The sequence below is a fragment of the Macaca mulatta genome, chromosome 8 (assembly GCF_049350105.2).
Source record: "Macaca mulatta isolate MMU2019108-1 chromosome 8, T2T-MMU8v2.0, whole genome shotgun sequence".
Lineage (NCBI taxonomy): Eukaryota > Metazoa > Chordata > Mammalia > Primates > Cercopithecidae > Macaca > Macaca mulatta.
The window spans coordinates 77,447,220-77,465,605 of NC_133413.1; the positions used below are offsets into that span (position 1 = coordinate 77,447,220).

Below are 18,386 nucleotides of genomic sequence, written 5' to 3' on the forward strand. Positions count from 1 at the left end.
TATAAAGTTAAAAATCTTCTTATCTTTTAAACTTTTAGCCACTTAGTAATTTCATTTTTTAAAAGTCTATTTGATTTGTTAAGTCTCTATTAAAAATGATGCAGTGTGCTTTGCTGTGTAGCACAGCAGACAGAACACAAGCGTTAGTGTTGGACAGGCCTGGGCTTGGATTCTCACACTGTGGATCACTAACTGTGAATCTCAGTGAGTTACTTAATGTTTCACTTTCCACGTCTGTCCAATGGAGAGTTCATAAGGTTTTCCTTATTGGGATTACATGAGGTAATGCCTGTGAAGGCCTCAGCACCAGGCTCAGCTCTTGCTATTGAGGTATGTGAAGCATCTAACACACTGCCTTTTCCTCCTACTCTGCCTCCCACTTACTTAGGATGTTCTGCTGAGTCAAAGCTAGCAGTTGAAAGTTATATAATATAAATCCTTTCTTCTCATTCTTAGAAGATTTAATTTGGAGATCATTTTGGTAAATTTAAAAAAGACTGCCACTAAAGTAGTATTTATTTATGCTCAAAGGTTTCTAAAGAATTGATCCCTGACTGTGCTGAACTGGCAACCTATAAAAACAACAGTGAGTTGCTGGAGGGAACTCCATATTTTTGAAATAATTTGTTTGCTAAGCTACTCGAGTTTTGGGTATTACCTAGGGGAATTTATAAATATGTCAAGCCTTGACAGATTTTTCCTTCTTATGTTAATGCACTATTAATATGCTGGGCTCATCCCGCCTGTGGGCCATGTGTCATCCCTGCTGTTACTGACATCACCAGCATCTCGATCCTCCTGGACCTGACCTCGTGCTCATTTGCTTGCGAGGGACCCACAGGACCAGGCCAGCAGTGCCCTGGATTCACATTTCTTTCTAACACCACTGATTTAGAGATCAATGAACTCTCTACCCTGATGAGTGTTAAGAAGTAGGCTCATCAATTTTAATTTTGAAAATTGCCTACATACTGTTGTCATCACTTTGAGTTACTTTTAAAAAGATGGTGGACTCATCAATTTGAAACTTGTCATGTCAGAGTTGGCCATTAGGGACTTCTGACTTTGATATTAAATTATTTCCTGTGAAATTCTCACTAGATTTTTTTTTTTTTTAGACAGGGTCTCTCTGTTGCCCAGGCTGGAGTGCAGTGGCACTATCTTGGCCCACTGCAACCTCGGCCTCCCAGGCTCAAGCGATCCTTCCATCTCAGCCCCTTGAGTAGCTCCAGGACTATAGGCGTGCATCACCATGCCCGGCTAAAACTCTAGATATTCTAAATGAATGAATGCTTATGAGAGAATGGTAAAGAAAATATGAGGGTGGAAGGAATGGATCCATGTTGTATTATTCAGAAAATTATTCGGTCAATATATGTCAAAATGAGCAAAATTGGACTTGTTTCATCTTATAGAAAAGTTATTTTTGGCTGAGTGCAGTGGCTCACAGCTGTAATCCCAACACTTTGGGAGGCCGAGGTAGGCAGATCACGAGTCCAGGAGTTCGAGACCAGCCTGGTCAACACGGTGAAACCCCATCTCTACTCATTACACTGCAGTCTGAGCTACACAGTGAGACCCTGTCTCAAAAAATAAGAACAAAAACAAAACAAAAACAAAAAATAACAGTAAAAACTCAGGTATTCAATTTCCTATTCTCCTGATGGACGCTTGGGTTGTTGCTAGTTTTTGGCTGGTACGAACACTGACTTCTGGCACACATCTATTGGTGAATGTGAGCAGGAATGGAATTGCTAGTCCAGTTGCTTAATTTCTGAATTTCGTATGAAACGTGACTTGCTTTTCTTTGAATTTAAGGAGGATTTGAGATTGAGATAATTTGGTTCAAATCAGTGGTTTGATAATGTGATATCAATTTTAGCAATTTTTCTAGGAAGAATAGTTTGCTTTTGAAATTAGAGATGTTGATTTATTCAGAAAGGCCAGCAAGTGAGGAATTTGAGATAATTTAGATATTTTTATATATAGATGCAGAAATATAAAGATATGAGACACGGTTTCAAGAGTTGGAATATAATAATAATAATGGCTAAATTATATTAAGTATGTACAAAATAGAATGACTGTCTTGGTACATGTCAACTGAGTATCAGCCTCTGCCTGGAAATAGTTTTTGGGGTGTGTGTGTGTGTGTGTGTGTGTGTGTGTGTGTGTGTGTAAATCTCTAAATATGGGAGGTGAAAAAATTGCCTTCAGATTTCTTGGGTTTGGGATAAAAAAGGAATTCTTTTCTATACATTCAGGCTACCTTGATTCCCAGTGCATCTTCTACTATATGGAAGTAGCGTGCTGAATCAGTTTTTACTGTGACATTTGAAATTCTGCAAATTCAAGAAGAGATGAGTCAATAAGAGCTATCATGATAGTCAACTTAGTGATTAGTGTTTATTGCCAATGCTGTCCTTTGTACATATCTGGAAATGTTTTACAAATAAAATGTATGTACATTTCTGACATAATGCCTTCCTTTCTGAAACATTCCTATTTTATAACAATCTAACATCGCTCACTTTAAGAATGTCCTCCCTTCCTTCCTAGTTCTCTGCTTAAGACATTTATTTTGCCCCAGCCTGAGTCAGGCACCTATTTATCTAAGTGCTAGAGATGCTATCCAATCCTGCCCTCAAAGAACATAGAGTTTAGTGGGATTGAAGAATATGTAAACAGGCAATTGCTAGGCATTATTCTTTGATGAGGATTGGTTCATATTTAGTCTTAAGAAATGTGATAGCCAGGTGTGGTGGCACATGCCTATAGTCCAACTACTTGGGAGGCTAAGGCAATGAGAGTCACTTGAACCTGGGAGGTGGAGATTGCAGTGAGTTGAGATCACATCACTGCACTCCAGCCTGGGCAACAGAGTGAGACTCCATCTCAAAAAAAAAAAAAAAAAAAAGAAGAGAGAGAAATGTGAGGGGCTGGGTGTGGTGGCTCACACCTGTAATCCCAGCACTTTGGGAGGCTGAGGCAGGTGGATTTCTTGAGCCCAGGAGTTTGAGACCAACCTGGACAATGTGGCGAAACCCCGCCTCTACCAAAAAATACAAAAATTAGCTAGGCATGGTGATGGTGCACCTATAGTCTCAACTGCTTGGGAGGCTGAGGTGGGAGGATTGCTTGAGCCCAGGAGGCAGAGGTTTCAGTGAGCCAAGATCACGTCACTGCACTCCAGCCTGGGTGATAGAGAGCCTGTCTCCAAAAAAAAAAAGGCCACGCGCGGTGGTTCACGCCTGTAATCCCAGCACTTTGGGAGGCTGAGGTGGGTGGATCACGAGGTCAGGAGGTCGAGACCATTTTGGCTAACACACAGTGAAACCCCATCTCTACTAAAAATACAAAAAAATTAGCCAGACATGGGGGCGGGTGCCTGTAGTCCCAGCTACTCGGGAGGCTGAGGCAGGAGAATGGCATGAAAAAAAAAAATGAGAGGGATTGTGGGAAAGCCTCTGCTTTTAGGATATTAAGAAAATCTGTTCTTTGGCTTAAAAATACTCATTAAATTTAAGTACTGGTTTACATATTCATTTTTATAGGTCATTTCTATACATATATTTTCAGAGCTTAAATGAAAAAACTCATTTGTTATGAGCTTCTTGAAATACCTTTCTATTTTCTTATTTGGATTTCATGAAAAAGGAGAACTGCTTTTTTCATTGCCTTAAGTACTTTTTAAATATGAGTCATCACTTCTGGAAAGTTCTTATTCAGAAAACACCTGTCATTGATCACATCTTATAATTATTTTAATGAATCATAAATATGGTATGATATTTTGAATTATTTTGAATTATTTAAAACAATATATGGATTCCTTGAGTCTATCTACACTTAATAAATGTGGATATTTTAATACTATCTTGCTTCACTATAAGAAAGAATAGGTGTACAATAGGAATAATCTGATTATTAAAAATCATTTATTGAAAGGTCAATCTTTGAAGGACTATAAAGTGTTCAATAGATTTTGGCCACAAGGAGAGCATTGTACCATGTGCCAACAAAATAGGATGTCAGGGTGGAAGCTGATGACGTTGGGTTGAAGAGTGAATAGTAGAGGGGGAAGACAAGACAGCAAGTGTGGACTCCATTCATTCAGTAAAACTTACTGCATGTGTACTATGGTGACCAACCACCCTTGACTGTGGTAGTTTCCTGGAATGCATGACTTGACAATATTAAAACCAAGAGTCTGGGGCAATCTGGGGCAATTGGTCACCTATGGGGCAGATATTGTGCTATGTTCTAAGGATGTAAAGGAAATAAACATGCAAAGAGAGAATTATTATATAGGATGATAATTTAAGATAGCATTAAATTTAGGGGGCCATGGGAATACCCCCCATGTCGCAGAAGATGGTCAAAGAAGGCTTCAAGGAGAAAATGACATACCTTAAATGAATCTAGAGAAAGGAGTAGGAGTTACCCTGTGAAAAACTGGGGATGGGGGAGACAGAGCATTTCAGGCAGAAAAGTGTGTTGCATGTGGTTTTTAGAGAAATGCAAGTTGTTTTTTTCCAGAAAGAGAAGAGTAAGTAGCTAAAGGGGGCCAGGTGCTTATCCACAGTGGTTTGAGGATGTGGGGGATGCTGAGGGAGATTAAGCCTGATGTTTTCAACGAGACAAGGACATTGCTTGGGGAGAGGGGAGAGTAAAAGAGAGTGAGGAGTTTGAAAGGAGTGGGAAGTCACAGGTTTATTTATTTTTCGCTCTGTCGTCCAGACTGGAGTACAGTGGCGTGATCATGGCTCACTGTAACCTTGAACTCCTGCACTCAAGCCTCAGCCTCCCAGAATGTTGGGATTATAGGTGTGAGCCACCACGCCTGGCCAGAAGTTACAGATTTCTGAGGTAATCAAATGAGATCATATTAGGTGAAAAAGCTCTGAATACTGCAAAGCATTAAAAGAAATAGCTAACACTTATTGGATGCTTGTTTCAGGTATAATAACATTATTACATTTAATTATCACAACACTCACAAGAGATAGGTACCATTATTATTTCCATTTTACAGATGAGAAAACCTAGGCAAGGAAAGTTAAAACATGCCCAAGTTTACACTGTTCCTAAGAGGTGGCAGCCAGAATTCTGTAGCTTCCATGAAGCTCTTCGCTCCCAACCTCTGCATTTAATGCATTTCCATATGTGACCTTATGTGATACTCACAACCACCTCTTGTGCTAGTATTATTCCTAGATAAACCAAGGTAGAATCTTGTCCCAAGTCACATGATATACAGTTAGGCAAATGCATAGGAGAGGACTAGGGCTAGATACTCGTAAATTGCTGAGACTTTGCTTTTCTCCATATTGTATACTTTCCCAGCTGGTAAAAACTATTTTAAAAAAGAATATGGGCCAGGCACGGTGGCTCACACCTGTAATCCCAGCACTTTAGGAGGCCGAGGAAGGTTGATCATCTGAGGTCAGGAGTTCAAGACCAGCCTGACCAACATGGAGAAACCCCATCTCTACTAAAAATACAAAATTAGCCGGGTGTGATGGTGCCTATAATCCCAGCTACTCAGGAGGCTGAGGCAGGAAAATCACTTGAACCGTGAAGCGGAGGTTGCAGTGAGCCAATATCGTGCCATTGCACTCCAGCTTGGGCAAAAAGTGAAACTCCATCTCAAAAAAAAAAAAAAAAGAATATGATCTTCCCCTCTCCATACCTCCAAAATATTCTAGCCACTCATTTGAATTCAAATCCACTTTCTCCTAGAAGTCATGGATATCACTTCTTAACTCCTAACCAAGTCACAAGATTGTGAATAGACTTCAAATGCCCTTATGACCTCTGAACTCCAATTGCCGTCTATGCCCCTGAGTCTTTTGGCAGCGCTGGAGGCTCTTTGGAGCTTTGATTTGTAACCCCCTTTTGCAGCATGGGAGAAAACTTTAGTGGCCTGGAGGTGGGACTCACATAGCTTCAGCAAAATTGGTTGTTAAAGGAAATGTTGGGATTAACACTCCCATCAAAGGCACACAAGGGTCTCAGCAGCATGGGGTAGAGTTGGTTTGGGATATTCACAGATCAGGGGTTTTCTGTTTAAATTGTGACCAATGTTGGCTTTAGATAATTTCCTGTATTTGCAAATGAGGAATGAGAGATAATGCAAAAATTAAGGAACATCGCCCCGTTTTTACATTGCTAAATTAATGATTGAGACAGGACTGGAATTAAGACTCAACCCCCTTAATTCAGTACTTCAGTGGGATTAAAGTCAGTGAGGCTTGACCACCAAGATTACTGATTTGCTGGGACAGGTTGAGTATCTTTTATCCAAAATGCTTGGAATGGGAAGCGTTTTAGATTTCGAGTATTTACAGATTTTGGAATATTCACATATATATAATGAGATCTCTTGGGGATATGAATCAAGTCTAAAGATGAAATTCCCATTTATGTTTCATATACACCTTATGCACACAGTCTGAAGGTCATTTTATACAATATTTTAAGTAATTCTGTACATGGAACAAAATTTGTGTACACTGAACCATCAGAAAGCAAAGGTCACTATCTCATCACCCATGTGGATGATCTCATCACCCATGTGGTCAATCCTTACTTGTTTGGCATCACCATCATTTCTGACTCTGAATTTATATGCTAGTGATAAGCAATCATTTTCTCCCACTTGTTCACACGTTAACACTTAACAGTAACCAATATGACACACCATTAATACAGTGAGAAAAATAATGTTTTTAGGGTAACTAGGCAGCACAGGGGCATCCCCAGAATACCTGCATCAGCTGTTTAACAGCAGCAACACGGCCAGCTGTGATGGCTCACACCTATAATCCCAGCACTTTGGGAGGCCAAAGCGGGTGGATTACCTGAGGTTAGGAGTTCAAGACCAGCCTGACCAACATGGCGAAACCCCGTCTCCACTAAAAATACAAAAATTAGCCGGGCATGGTGGAGCGCTCCTGTAATCCCTCCCAGCTGCTCGGCAGGCTGAGGCAGGAGAATCACCTGGAGGCGGAGGTTGCAGTGAGCCGAGATCACACCGCTGCACTCTAGCCTGGGGGACAGAGTGAGACTCCATCTCAAAAAAAACAAAAACAAAAACAGCAACAACAAATAACAGCAGACTCTCAGTCTCTGCCTGTGATGCTGTGTTTTGATTAAAAGATTATTGTATAATAACCCCCTTGGGGATGTTAAATAAAACTGATAAAACTGTGTTGTGCACCAGCATTTTAACTGCAACTTGTCGCATGAGGTCAGGTGTGGAATATTCCACGTGTGGCATCATGTAGACACTCAGAAAGTTTTGGATTTTGAAACATTTTAGATTTTTTGAGTTAGGGATGCTCAGCCTGTACACGTCTCCCAGATGGTTGCTGCTGGTCTCAGAATCCTTCCTGGTGGGCTTGCAGATCTTGTTTTCATCTCTGAAACTCCCCATTTTGTAACACCATACAGCACTCCCATACTCATTGAGTGATCCCAGTATGTCAGACACTATTCTAAACCCTGTGGGCCCAGTGGTGAACATGACAAACACAGTCCCTGCCCTTATGGCTCTTAGGGGTTAGTAGGTGAAATAGTCATAAAACATTAAATGACTATTTAATTTCATTTGTGTGCTAAACGATATGTATTAACAGGGTAAGTGTAGGCTCCTATGTGAATATAACAGGGACCTTCACTGAAGTCAGGGGTCAAGGAAAGCTTCCCTGAGAAAGTCCAATTTAGACTGATTCCCAGAGAGCGAGGAGTTAGCCTGAGTGTTATAGCCTGAATTGTGTCCCCTCAAATTCATATGTTGAAGTTCTAGGCCCCAGTATCTCAGACTGTGACTGTATTTGGAGACAAACCTAAAAAAGTCATCTGAATAGTATAATTAGCCTTCATAAGCCTACTGCCCTGTTTCAACAGTTAACTAATTATGGCTAAATCTTATTGCACACCCCTGCCCCTACACACACGTAATTTTGAATCAAATCCCAAACAACAGATTGTTTCATCTGTAAATATTTAAGTATTAGTTCTATAACATAGACTTTTTAGATTTTTTTTTTTTTTTTGAGACGAAGTCTCGCTCTTGTCCCCCAGTGCAGTGGCGAGATCTCAGCTTACTGCAACCTCTGCCACAGGCACCTGCTGCCACGCCCGGCTAATTTTTGCAGATATACAGATATAAAAAACAACTAGGCCAGGCGCGGTGGCTCACGCCTGTAATCCCAGCACTTTGGGAGGCCGAGGCAGGTGGATCACGAGGTCGGGAGATCGAGACCATCCTGGCTAACACGGTGAAACCCCATCTCTACTAAAAATACAAAAAATTAGCCGGGCGAGGTGGCGGGCGCCTGTAGTCCCAGCTGCTCGGAGGCTGAGGCAGGAGAATGGCGTGAACCTGGGAGGCGGAGCTTGCAGTGAGCCGAGATCGCGCCATTGCACTCCAGCCTGGGCGACAGTGCGAGACTCCGTCTAAAAAAAAAAAAAAAAACTAAAAAATTATGAGGCAATTTGAGAATTCGAACATGATTAGATATCCAGTAATAAGAAATCATAAAAGAAAAAAATAAGTGGTTTTTTTTTTAAGTGTGATGATATTTTTGTTTTTGTTTTGGTTTTTGGTTTTTGAGGCGGGGTCTCACTCTGTCACCAGGCTGTAGTGCAGTGGCGCGGTCTCAGCTCACTGTAACCTCTAACTCCCTGGTTCAAGCAATTCTTCTACCTCAGCCTCCCGAGTACCTGGGATTAAAGGTACATGCCACCCTGCCCGGCTAATTTTTGTATTTTTAGTAGAGATAACTCCTGACCTTACATGATCCACCCACCTCGGCCTCCCAAAGTGTTGAGATTACAGGCGTGAGCCACCGCGTCCGGCCTATAATATAGACTTGTAAAAAACATAACATCGGCCGGAGGTCAGGAGATCAAGACCATCCAGACCAACATGGTGAAACCCCATCTCTACTAAAAATACAAAAATTAGCCGGGCGGGGTGGCATATGCCTTTAATCCCAGGTACTCGGGAGGCTGAGGCAGGAGAATGGCTTGAACCAGGGAGTTAGAGGTTACAGTGAGCCGAGATCGCACCACTGCACTACGGCCTGGTGACAAAGTGAGACTGTGCCTCAAAAAACAAAAACAAAAACAAAAATATAGCATCATCACACTTAAAAAAAACCCACTGATTTTTTTCTTTTTCTTTTTATGATTTCTTATTACTGGGTATGTAGTTATGTTCGAATTCTCAAATTGCCTCATAATTTTTTTAGTTGTTTTTTATTCTGTATATCTGCTGCCTTTCTTTTTTCCCTTATAATTTATGTAATAAAGAAACCAGGTCATTTAGCCTGTAGGATCTCCCACTGAAGTTTACTGATTGCATCCCTATGATATCATTTGACATGTACTTCTGACCCCTGCAGTCCCTATAAATTGGAAGTTAGAGCTAGAAACTTAATGAGATTTAGATTCGAGTATTTTGGCAAGAATACTGCATAGTGATGTGTTTTTCCATCAGGAGGCATAAAATGTTTGGTCAGCGCTCTTTTTATGAGATAAGCAGCCATTGATCATCATTGCCTACATGCATTAATTCATTAATTAATTCATTGTAAAATGATAGTATTCTGTTTTTATATATTATCTGGAATTCTTCTGTAACAAGAAACTTCTCCTCATTGACTATTTCGTTACCCGGAGTGCAGTTTATATTGGAAGGCAGGATACAGGCTTGGTTCTTACCTTTTATTTACCAGTTTTCAGAACAATGAATTAGTTCCTTATGGTTATCCAAAGGTAACCCATGAGGTTTGTTTTCTGTTTTTTAGTATCTTTGTAAATTCATGGATTTACATGTTCAATATATTTCAATTCATAATGGTGATTCTTTTTTACGATCGATTTTGCCATCTTTGAATTAGTTTCTGAGGTTTTTCACATGACTCTGGTAGTCACTGATATCATACTAGAAAGTAAGGAAGTTAAGACATTCCAGGCTCATCTTGTACATTTTCTGCTGCAGGTCTGCAATCAGCCAGTTCTCCAAGGAGCCCTAGTTCATATTAGTGGGAAATATTTAGGGCCCATAATCTTGGTACTAGGGGTGTTCATTTCCCTGGATTGGTCATTGATTTTAGCCTTTCCCATGCTAGAGCTAGGAAATACATAAATATAAATATATATGTGTATTTATATGTATATACATATATTTATGTACACATAAAATATACATATATATATTTAAAGATAAAATACAACATATATTCATACTGATACTTCCAACTGAAATTCAGTACTACAGGTTTTTTTGATTTTTTAAACCTGACCTCATCTGTATCTCCTTTCTCCTACATCAGAATTCCTGGTTCTTAAGGATATGAAGATAATTACTAATTTTCTTCCTTTTTAAAAAGTTATTATTACTGTTGTTATTATTATTTGAGGCAGGGTCTTGCTTTGTTGCCCAGACTGGAGTGCAGTGGCACGTTCTTAGCTCATTGCAGCCTCAAACATCAGGGCTCAAGTGATCCTCCCATCTCTCAGCCTCCCAAGTAGCTGGAACTACAGGCATGTGCCACCACACCCAGCTAATTTTTATAGAGACAGGGTTTTACCATGTTGCCTAGGCTCATCTGGAACTCCTGGGCTCAAGCAATCTGCCCGCCTTGGCCCCCCAGAGTGCTGGGATTACAGGCATACACCACCACACCTGACCCATTTTCTTTATTCTACAACACAAATATGATCTCATATAATGATTACTTGAATAGAGTTTAAGATTTTTTTATAATTATTTTTTACAGTTCTTTTGTCCTTTGAGTTTATTCCACTAGGGAAAGATATCCTTTATTTTGAAGTCATTCGAAAGAAGTCCCCTAGGTCAATTTAATTTTGGGAAGGAACCATGTTAAATGTTTTTAAATGTTTCTGCTTTTAGTCCTTATTATATTTCCTTCCACATCTCTAAATAATAAAATTATATTGTACCTTTTCTGAATTTAATTTGTACATTATTATTATTATTATTATTTGAGAACGGGTCTCACTCCAGTTGCCCAGGCTGGAGTGCATTGCCCTGCTCTTGACTCACTGCAACCTCAACCTCCTGGGCTCAGGTGATCCTCCCATCTCAGTCTCCCATAGCTGCGACTACAGGCATGTTCCACCACTGCTGGCTAATTTTTTTTTTTTTAATTTTGTCAGTAGAGATGGGGTTTCACCATGTTGTCCAGGCTGGTCTCAGGCAATCCACAGCCCTTGGCAACTACCAATCTGTTTTCTGTTTCTATGAAATAGGCTAAGTGCCTGTAACATTATGCTAAATGAAATAAACCAGACGTCAGAGATTAGAACTGTATGATTCCATTTATATGGAATATAAATATAAATATAGCATAATGTTTTCAAGGTTCATTCATTTTGTAGCATGTATCAGTACTTCATTCCTTTTTATGGCTGGGTAATAATTATTCCATTGAATAATTATTCAATGGAATAATTATTTATCCACTCATTAGCTGATGGACACATGGGTTATTTTCACCTCTTGAGTATTGTGAACAGTGCTGCTGTGAAAAATATGTACAAGTATTTGTATGAATACATATTTTCGGTTTTTTGGGGGGGCATATATCTAGAAGTAGAATTGCTGGGTCATACAGAAATACTGTGTTAAACTTTTTGAGAAATTCAAAATTGTTTTCTACAGCAGCCACAGCATTTTACATTTTCACCACCAATGTACAAGGCTGCAGCTTCTCCACATCCTCACCAACACTTAGTTTTCACTTTTTTTATTACTGCCATCCTAGTGAGTGTGAATTGGTATCTCATCGTGATTTGGATTTGCATTTCCCTAATGACTAATGTTGTTGAGCAATTCTTATGTGCCTGTGGCCATTTGTATATCTTTTTTGGAGAAATGCCTATTTAAGTCTTTTAACTACTTTAAAATTGGATTACTTGTCTTTACTGTTGAGTCAAACAAGTTTTTTACATATTCTGGATACTAGACTCTTATGAGATATGTAATTTGCAAATATTTTCTCCCACTACGGTTCAATTTGCTCTTATTTTTATTGTTGGTGAGTTGAAAGTTGAGGTCATTGATTTGAGCTTTTTTTTCTTTTCCAATATGGGCAATACCTTCTAAGTACTACTTTAGGGCACTCCACAACGTTTGATATGTTATATTTTCATTTTCATTCAGTGCAAAATATGTTCTAATTTTCCTTTCAATTTCTTCTTTGACCCATGGGTTTTTAGGGTTGTATATTTGGATTCAAAATATTTGGATTTTGGCCAGGCATGGTGGCTCGCGCCTGTAATCCCAGCACTTTGGGAGGCCGAGGTGGGTGGATCACCTGAGGTGAGGAGTTCTAGACCAGCCTGGCTAACATGGTGAAACTCCGTCTCTACTGAAAATACAAAAAATTAGCTGGGCGTGGTGGTGGGCACCTGTAGTCCCAGCTACTAGGGAGGCTGAGGCAGGAGAATGGTGTGAACCTGGGAGGCAGAGCCTGCCACTGCACTCCATCCTGGGCAACAGAGCAAGACTCCGTCAAAAAAAAAAAAAATTAGATTTTTCCAAATGTCTTGCTGTTACTGATTTCTAATTTAATTTTATTATAGTTAGAGAACATACTTTGTGTGATTTGAATTGTTTTAGGTTTATTGAGTTTATGGCTCAGAATATGGTCTGCCTCGGTGAATATCTTATGTACACATGAAAAGTATATATATTCTATTTTGGGGTGTTCTACAAATATCAATTAAGTTGGCCAGGTGTGGTGGCTCACACCTGTAATCCCAGCACTTTGGAAGGCTGATGTGGGTGCATCGCTTGAAGCCAGAAGTTTGAGACCAGCCTGGCCAACATGGCAAAACCCTGTCTCTACTAAAGATACAAAAATTAGCTGGGTCTGGTGGCGTGTGCCTGTAGTCTCAGCTACCCGAGAGGCTGAGGCAGGAGAATTGCTTGAACCTAGGAGGCAGAGAGGTTGCAGTGAGCCGAGATTGCAACTGCATTTCAGCCTGGGCGACAGAGCAAGACCGTCTTAAAGAAAAAAAAAAAAAATATATATATATATATATATGTATGTATGTATATGTATATATGTGTGTGTGTGTGTATATATATATGTGTGTATATATATATGTATAAAATCTCAAGATGTTTAATAGTGTTGTTTAGGTCTTCTATATGCTTGCTGAATTTCTCTCTACTTGTGTTATTATGAAAGGGGTTTTGAAACTTCTAACTATAATTGTAGGTGTATCTATTTCTTCTTGAAGGATTTTCAGTTTTTGTTCATATATTTTGAAGCTCTGTTATTAAGTGCATAAATGTGTAGAATTATGTCCTCTTGATAAATTGGCCCCTTTATCATTATTAAATGACCTTCTCTTTCCACAGTAATATTATTTGCTTTGAAATATTCTTTATATATTCATATAGCTGCTCTAGCTTTCTTTTTTTTGAGGCGGAGTTTTGCTCTTGTTGCCCAGGTTGGAGTGCAATGGCGCAATCTCCGCTCACCGCAATCTCTGCCTCCTGGGTTCAAGTGATTCTCCTGCCTCACACTCCCAAGCTGCTGGGATTACATGCATGCGCTACCACACCTGGCTATTTTTGTATTTTTAGTAGAGACGGGATTTCTCCATGTTGGTCAGGCTGGTCTCGAACTCCCGACCTCAGGTGATCCGCCTGCCTCAGCCTCCCAAAGTGTTGGGATTACAGGCGTGAGCCACCGTGCCTGGTCAAGTTTGTCTTTCATATTGCTATTTGTTTTGTATTTATCTGTTCTTTGTTTCATTTTTCTTCATTTTCTGCCTTATTTTGGATTAAGCATTATTATCCCATTTTATGTCCTTTGTTCCCTTATTAGTTATAACTCCTGTTTTCCTTTTAATGGTTATTTTATTTTAGGATTAAAGTATGTATCTTTTTTTTCTGTTAAACAAATAATGCTTTATTAATACAAATACCCACAAACTCTAAAGCACTAAGAAATTTAAAATATCTATGTCAGAACAAACAGGTGGCAATTCAACATCCAGGGTCAACAGAATGCTTGAAGGAGACTGCAACAGATTGGATTCCCATGGTGGAGAGGGCATCTTCACAGGTGAAGGGGGGTCTAGCTGAAACAGCTTTTCAAGCTCTCTCTCCTCATCAAGGATCATGAGAGGCACTCCACTCAAGGGGAGATGTGGAATCTGGTGCTCTTCAGGCAGGTCAAAACTCTCAAAGCCTAGAGAATTGAAGGGGAATAATTTTTCTATTTCTGGATAGGCATCATCTGAGGCAGGAACAGAGCTTTTTGCTTTAACAGTCTTCTCAGTCATCTTTTTGGCATAAAAGATTGGCTGTTTTTGTTTGAGGGGTCCATTGGTCTTTACTGACTTTTCTGTAGCTCTGTTGACAGTTCCCAAAGCCTTCCTGGTAGCTTTAGGTAAGGCTGGTAGAACATTGAATGTTTTGCCGAAACGTGGTGTTGAAACTTAAGATCTCCCATCTAAGGCTGTGATTGAAGGTCCAGACCCCAGCTTCAGCCCATCCTTTGCAGCCACAAGGGTACCTGGTTCTCCATTTTCCTTATCAACATAGATCAGAGTAGCCATTCTGGATTATTGCTGCTCTCAACCAGATTTAAGTATATATCTTTAATTTATTACAGTCTATCTTAATTTGAATTATACCACATCACTTATAGAATACTTACACTTATAGGATATATCTTACAATAGTATACTTCTATGTCTCTAATGCTAGCTTTTATAATACTGTTGTCATATATTTTACTGATACATTAGATATAAACCCACAATAAGTTATTACTATTTTTGTTTAAAGTTGTTAACTTTTAGAGATTTAAATTATTAAAAAATCAAAATATGTTTACTTCTGTTGTTACTATTTCAAGTGCTCTTCATTTGTTAGTAATTTCCAGAAATCCAGAATAACTTTTCTATATCTGAAGGGCTTCCTTGAATGTTTCTTGTTGTATGAGTCAACTGGTTATGAATTTTTCAGCTTTTTTTTCAGTCTGAAAAAATCTTTATATAGCTTTATGTATCTTTGATCTTTATGTATCTTTGATTTTGAAGGATATTTGTGCTAGGTAAAGAATTTTAGGTTGACAAATTTTTTTATTCAGTACGTCATAGATGTTGCTCTACTTCTTGCTTGTAATTTTTTTTTTTTTTTTTTTTTTTGAGACGGAATCTTGCTTTGTCACCCAGGCTGGAGTACAGTGGTGCCATCTCAGCTCACTGCAACCTCTGCCCCCCAGGTTCAAGTGATTCTCCTGCCTCAGCCTCCTGAGGAGCTGGAATTACAGGCATGCGCCACCACACCTAGCTAATTTTTGTATTTTTAGTAGAGTCCAGGTTTCACCATATTTGCCAGGCTCATCTCAAATTCCTGACCTCAGGTGATCTGCCCGTTGCCCTCCTCCGCCTCCACAAGTGTTGGGATTACAGGCATGAGCCACTGTGCCCGGCCACTTGTACTATTTCTGATGAGAAATATGCTGACATTTTTAACTTTGTTCCTCTGTATATAACATATCTTTTCTTCTGGCTGCTATTAAGACTTTATCACTGGTTTTTAGTACTTTTATTATGATGTGCCTTGGTGTAGTTTTCTTCATGTTTCTAGTGTTTGAATTCATTGCACTTGTCAGATCTGTGAGTTTATAGTTTTCATCTAATTTGGGAATATGTCAGCCATAATTTCTACAAATGCGTTTTCCTATCCCATCCTCCAACACCATCCTTATCTTCTCCTTAAGGGAATCTAATTGCAAGTATATTAGGCTGCTTACATTTTTCCACAGCTCATCGATTCTCTTTACGTTTCTCTTTTTTTTGGTTTTTTGAAACAGAGTCTCACTCTGTTGCCCAGGCTAGAGTACAGTGGCACAATCTCTGCTCACTGAAACCTCCGCCTCCTGGCTTCAAATGATTCTCATGCCTCAGACTCCCAAGTAGCTGGGACTACAGGTATGCACCACCATGCCCATCTAATTTTTGTATTTTTAGTAGAGATGGGATTTTGCCATGTTGGCCAGGCTGGTCTTGAACTCCAGGCCTCAAGTGATCCATCTGCCTCAGCCTCTCAAAATGCTGGGATTACAGGTGTGGGTTACTGCACCTGGCCTTAATTCTTTTTTCTATCTACATTTTAGAAAGTTTCTATTGCTGTCTTCAAGTTTACTAATCTTTTCTTCTGTAATGTCTAGTCTTCTGTTAATCCTATCCAGTGTATTTTCCACTTTAGAGATTATTGTTTTCATCTCTAAAAGTCAGATTTAGAAATGTTATACTTTCTTTGTCTCTACTTAACTTTTTGAATATATTACTATTGTTGTTATTATTATTATTATTTTGTAGAGATGGGATCTCCCTATGTTGCCCAAGCTGGTCTTGAACTCCTGAAATGAAGGGATCTCCTTACCTTGTCCTTTCTTTTTTTTTTTTTTTTTTGACACGGAGTCTTGCTCTGTGCCCCAGGCTGGAGTGCAGTGGCGCGATCTCGGCTCACTGCAAGCTCCGCTCCCCCGGGTTCACGCCATTCTCCTGCCTCAGCCTCCCGAGTAGCTGGGACTACAGGCGCCGCCACCTCGCCCGGCTAATTTTCTTGTATTTTTAGTAGAGACGGGGTTTCACCGTGTTAGCCAGGATGGTCTCGATCTCCTGACCTCGTGATCCGCCCGTCTCGGCCTCCCAAAGTGCTGGGATTACAGGCTTGAGCCACTGCGCCCGGCCACCTTGTCCTTTCAAAGTGGGATTACAGGTGTGAGCCACCAAGACCTGCCTACATTACCATTATAACTGTTTTAATGTCCTAGTCAGCTAATTCTAACATCTATGTCAGTTGCAGGTCAGTTTTAGTGATTACTTTTTTTTTTCTTTTTTTTTTTGAGACGGAGTCTCGCTCTATTGCCCAGGCTGGAGTGCAGTGGGGCAATCTCCGCTCACTGCAAGCTCCACCTCCCGGGTTCACGCCATTCTCCTGCCTCAGCCTCCCTAGTATCTGGGACTAAAGGCGCCTACCGCCACGCCCAGCTAATTTTTTTTGTATTTTCAGTAGAGACAGAGTTTCCCCATGTTCACCATGATGGTCTTGATCTCCTGACCTCATGATCCGCCCGCCTCAGCCTCACAAAGTGCTGAAGCGTGAGCCACCGCACCCGGCCCCTAGTGATTACTTTTTAATCTCATTATTGGTCATATTTTTCTGTTTCTTTGCATGCCTTGTAATACTGAATGCCACATATTCAATATTGAATGTCAGACATTGTGATTTTTTTCCTTGCTGGATGCTGGATATTTTTCTGTTCTTATAAATATGCCTGGATTTTAATTTGAGATAGAGTTAAATTACGAGGAAATAGTTCATAAATATGCCTGGATTTTAATTTGAGATAGAGGTAAATTACTAGGAAATAGTTCAATCCTTTCAGATCTTACTTCCATATTATTTTTTTTTTTTTGGCAGGACTCAAGCAGTATTTATTCTAGGGCTAATTCCCCCCCAGTTTAAGTAAGGTAAGACTCTTCTTAGTATTCTACCTCCATTGAGTTAGGAGCGTTTCTAGTCTACCTGATGGGAACAGTCACTATTCCTGGCCCTCTGTGAGTTTTCAGTGGTATTCTGTCTAATGCTTTCATATGTTTTTTTCTTTGCTGTACTTTTTATAGTTTCTTCACATGCATGCACTGATCCGCATTGTCACATTCTCCGGGAGAACCTTCGGCAGGTCTCTAGGGTTCTCTGTGCACTTAACTTCCTCTTGTACACTGTCTTGTGAACTGTAACCATCTTGTTCTTCCTGGATTCATAGCCGAATCATCTCAACTCGGGGAGTCTGCTGGGCTCTCCTTCATTCCACTTCCTATGTCATGGTGTGTAAGGTATCTGAAAGTAGTAAGCTGGGGTAAACTTTGTTTGCTTAGGAATCATTTTCTTTCACTGCCTGATATCCAGTATCTTGAAAACAGATGTTTTATATATTTTGTCTGGCTCTTTTTCCTTTTTCCTTTTGGTTGGTTCAGGTGGGAGGGCCAATTTGGTCCTTATTACTCCATGTTGTCTGGATTCAGAAGTCCCCTAAGGCTTTACTCTTAATAGTCACTTCACGTTTTGAAGAGAGGTAGAGAAGAGTTCCAAGAGTCTATTACCAATAGCCTCTGGTACAACCCACTCTATAGATGAAGTGTGATTATTATTTAGTCTATTTAATACTTCTTAAATCTCTAGAACATTATAAAGGTTTGCTGTGACTAGTGATTTATAGATTGTTTGGGACAGACTTTAGAACTCTGGGGCCTCCCTGAAATGTGCCGTTGACATTTTCAAAACACAAGGGGCCATTGATAGATTGCAAATC

At 39.8% G+C, this 18,386-nt stretch overlaps 1 protein-coding gene and 1 pseudogene across 14 annotated transcripts in view; one reads left to right on the forward strand and one right to left on the reverse strand.

The window, feature by feature from the left end:
• Nucleotides 1-18,386, forward strand: part of SGK3 (serum/glucocorticoid regulated kinase family member 3) — a 147,716-nt gene that overhangs the window by 36,385 nt on the left and 92,945 nt on the right. The window lies entirely within an intron of this gene.
• Nucleotides 14,007-14,639, reverse strand: PTTG3P (pituitary tumor-transforming 3 (pseudogene); annotated as a pseudogene).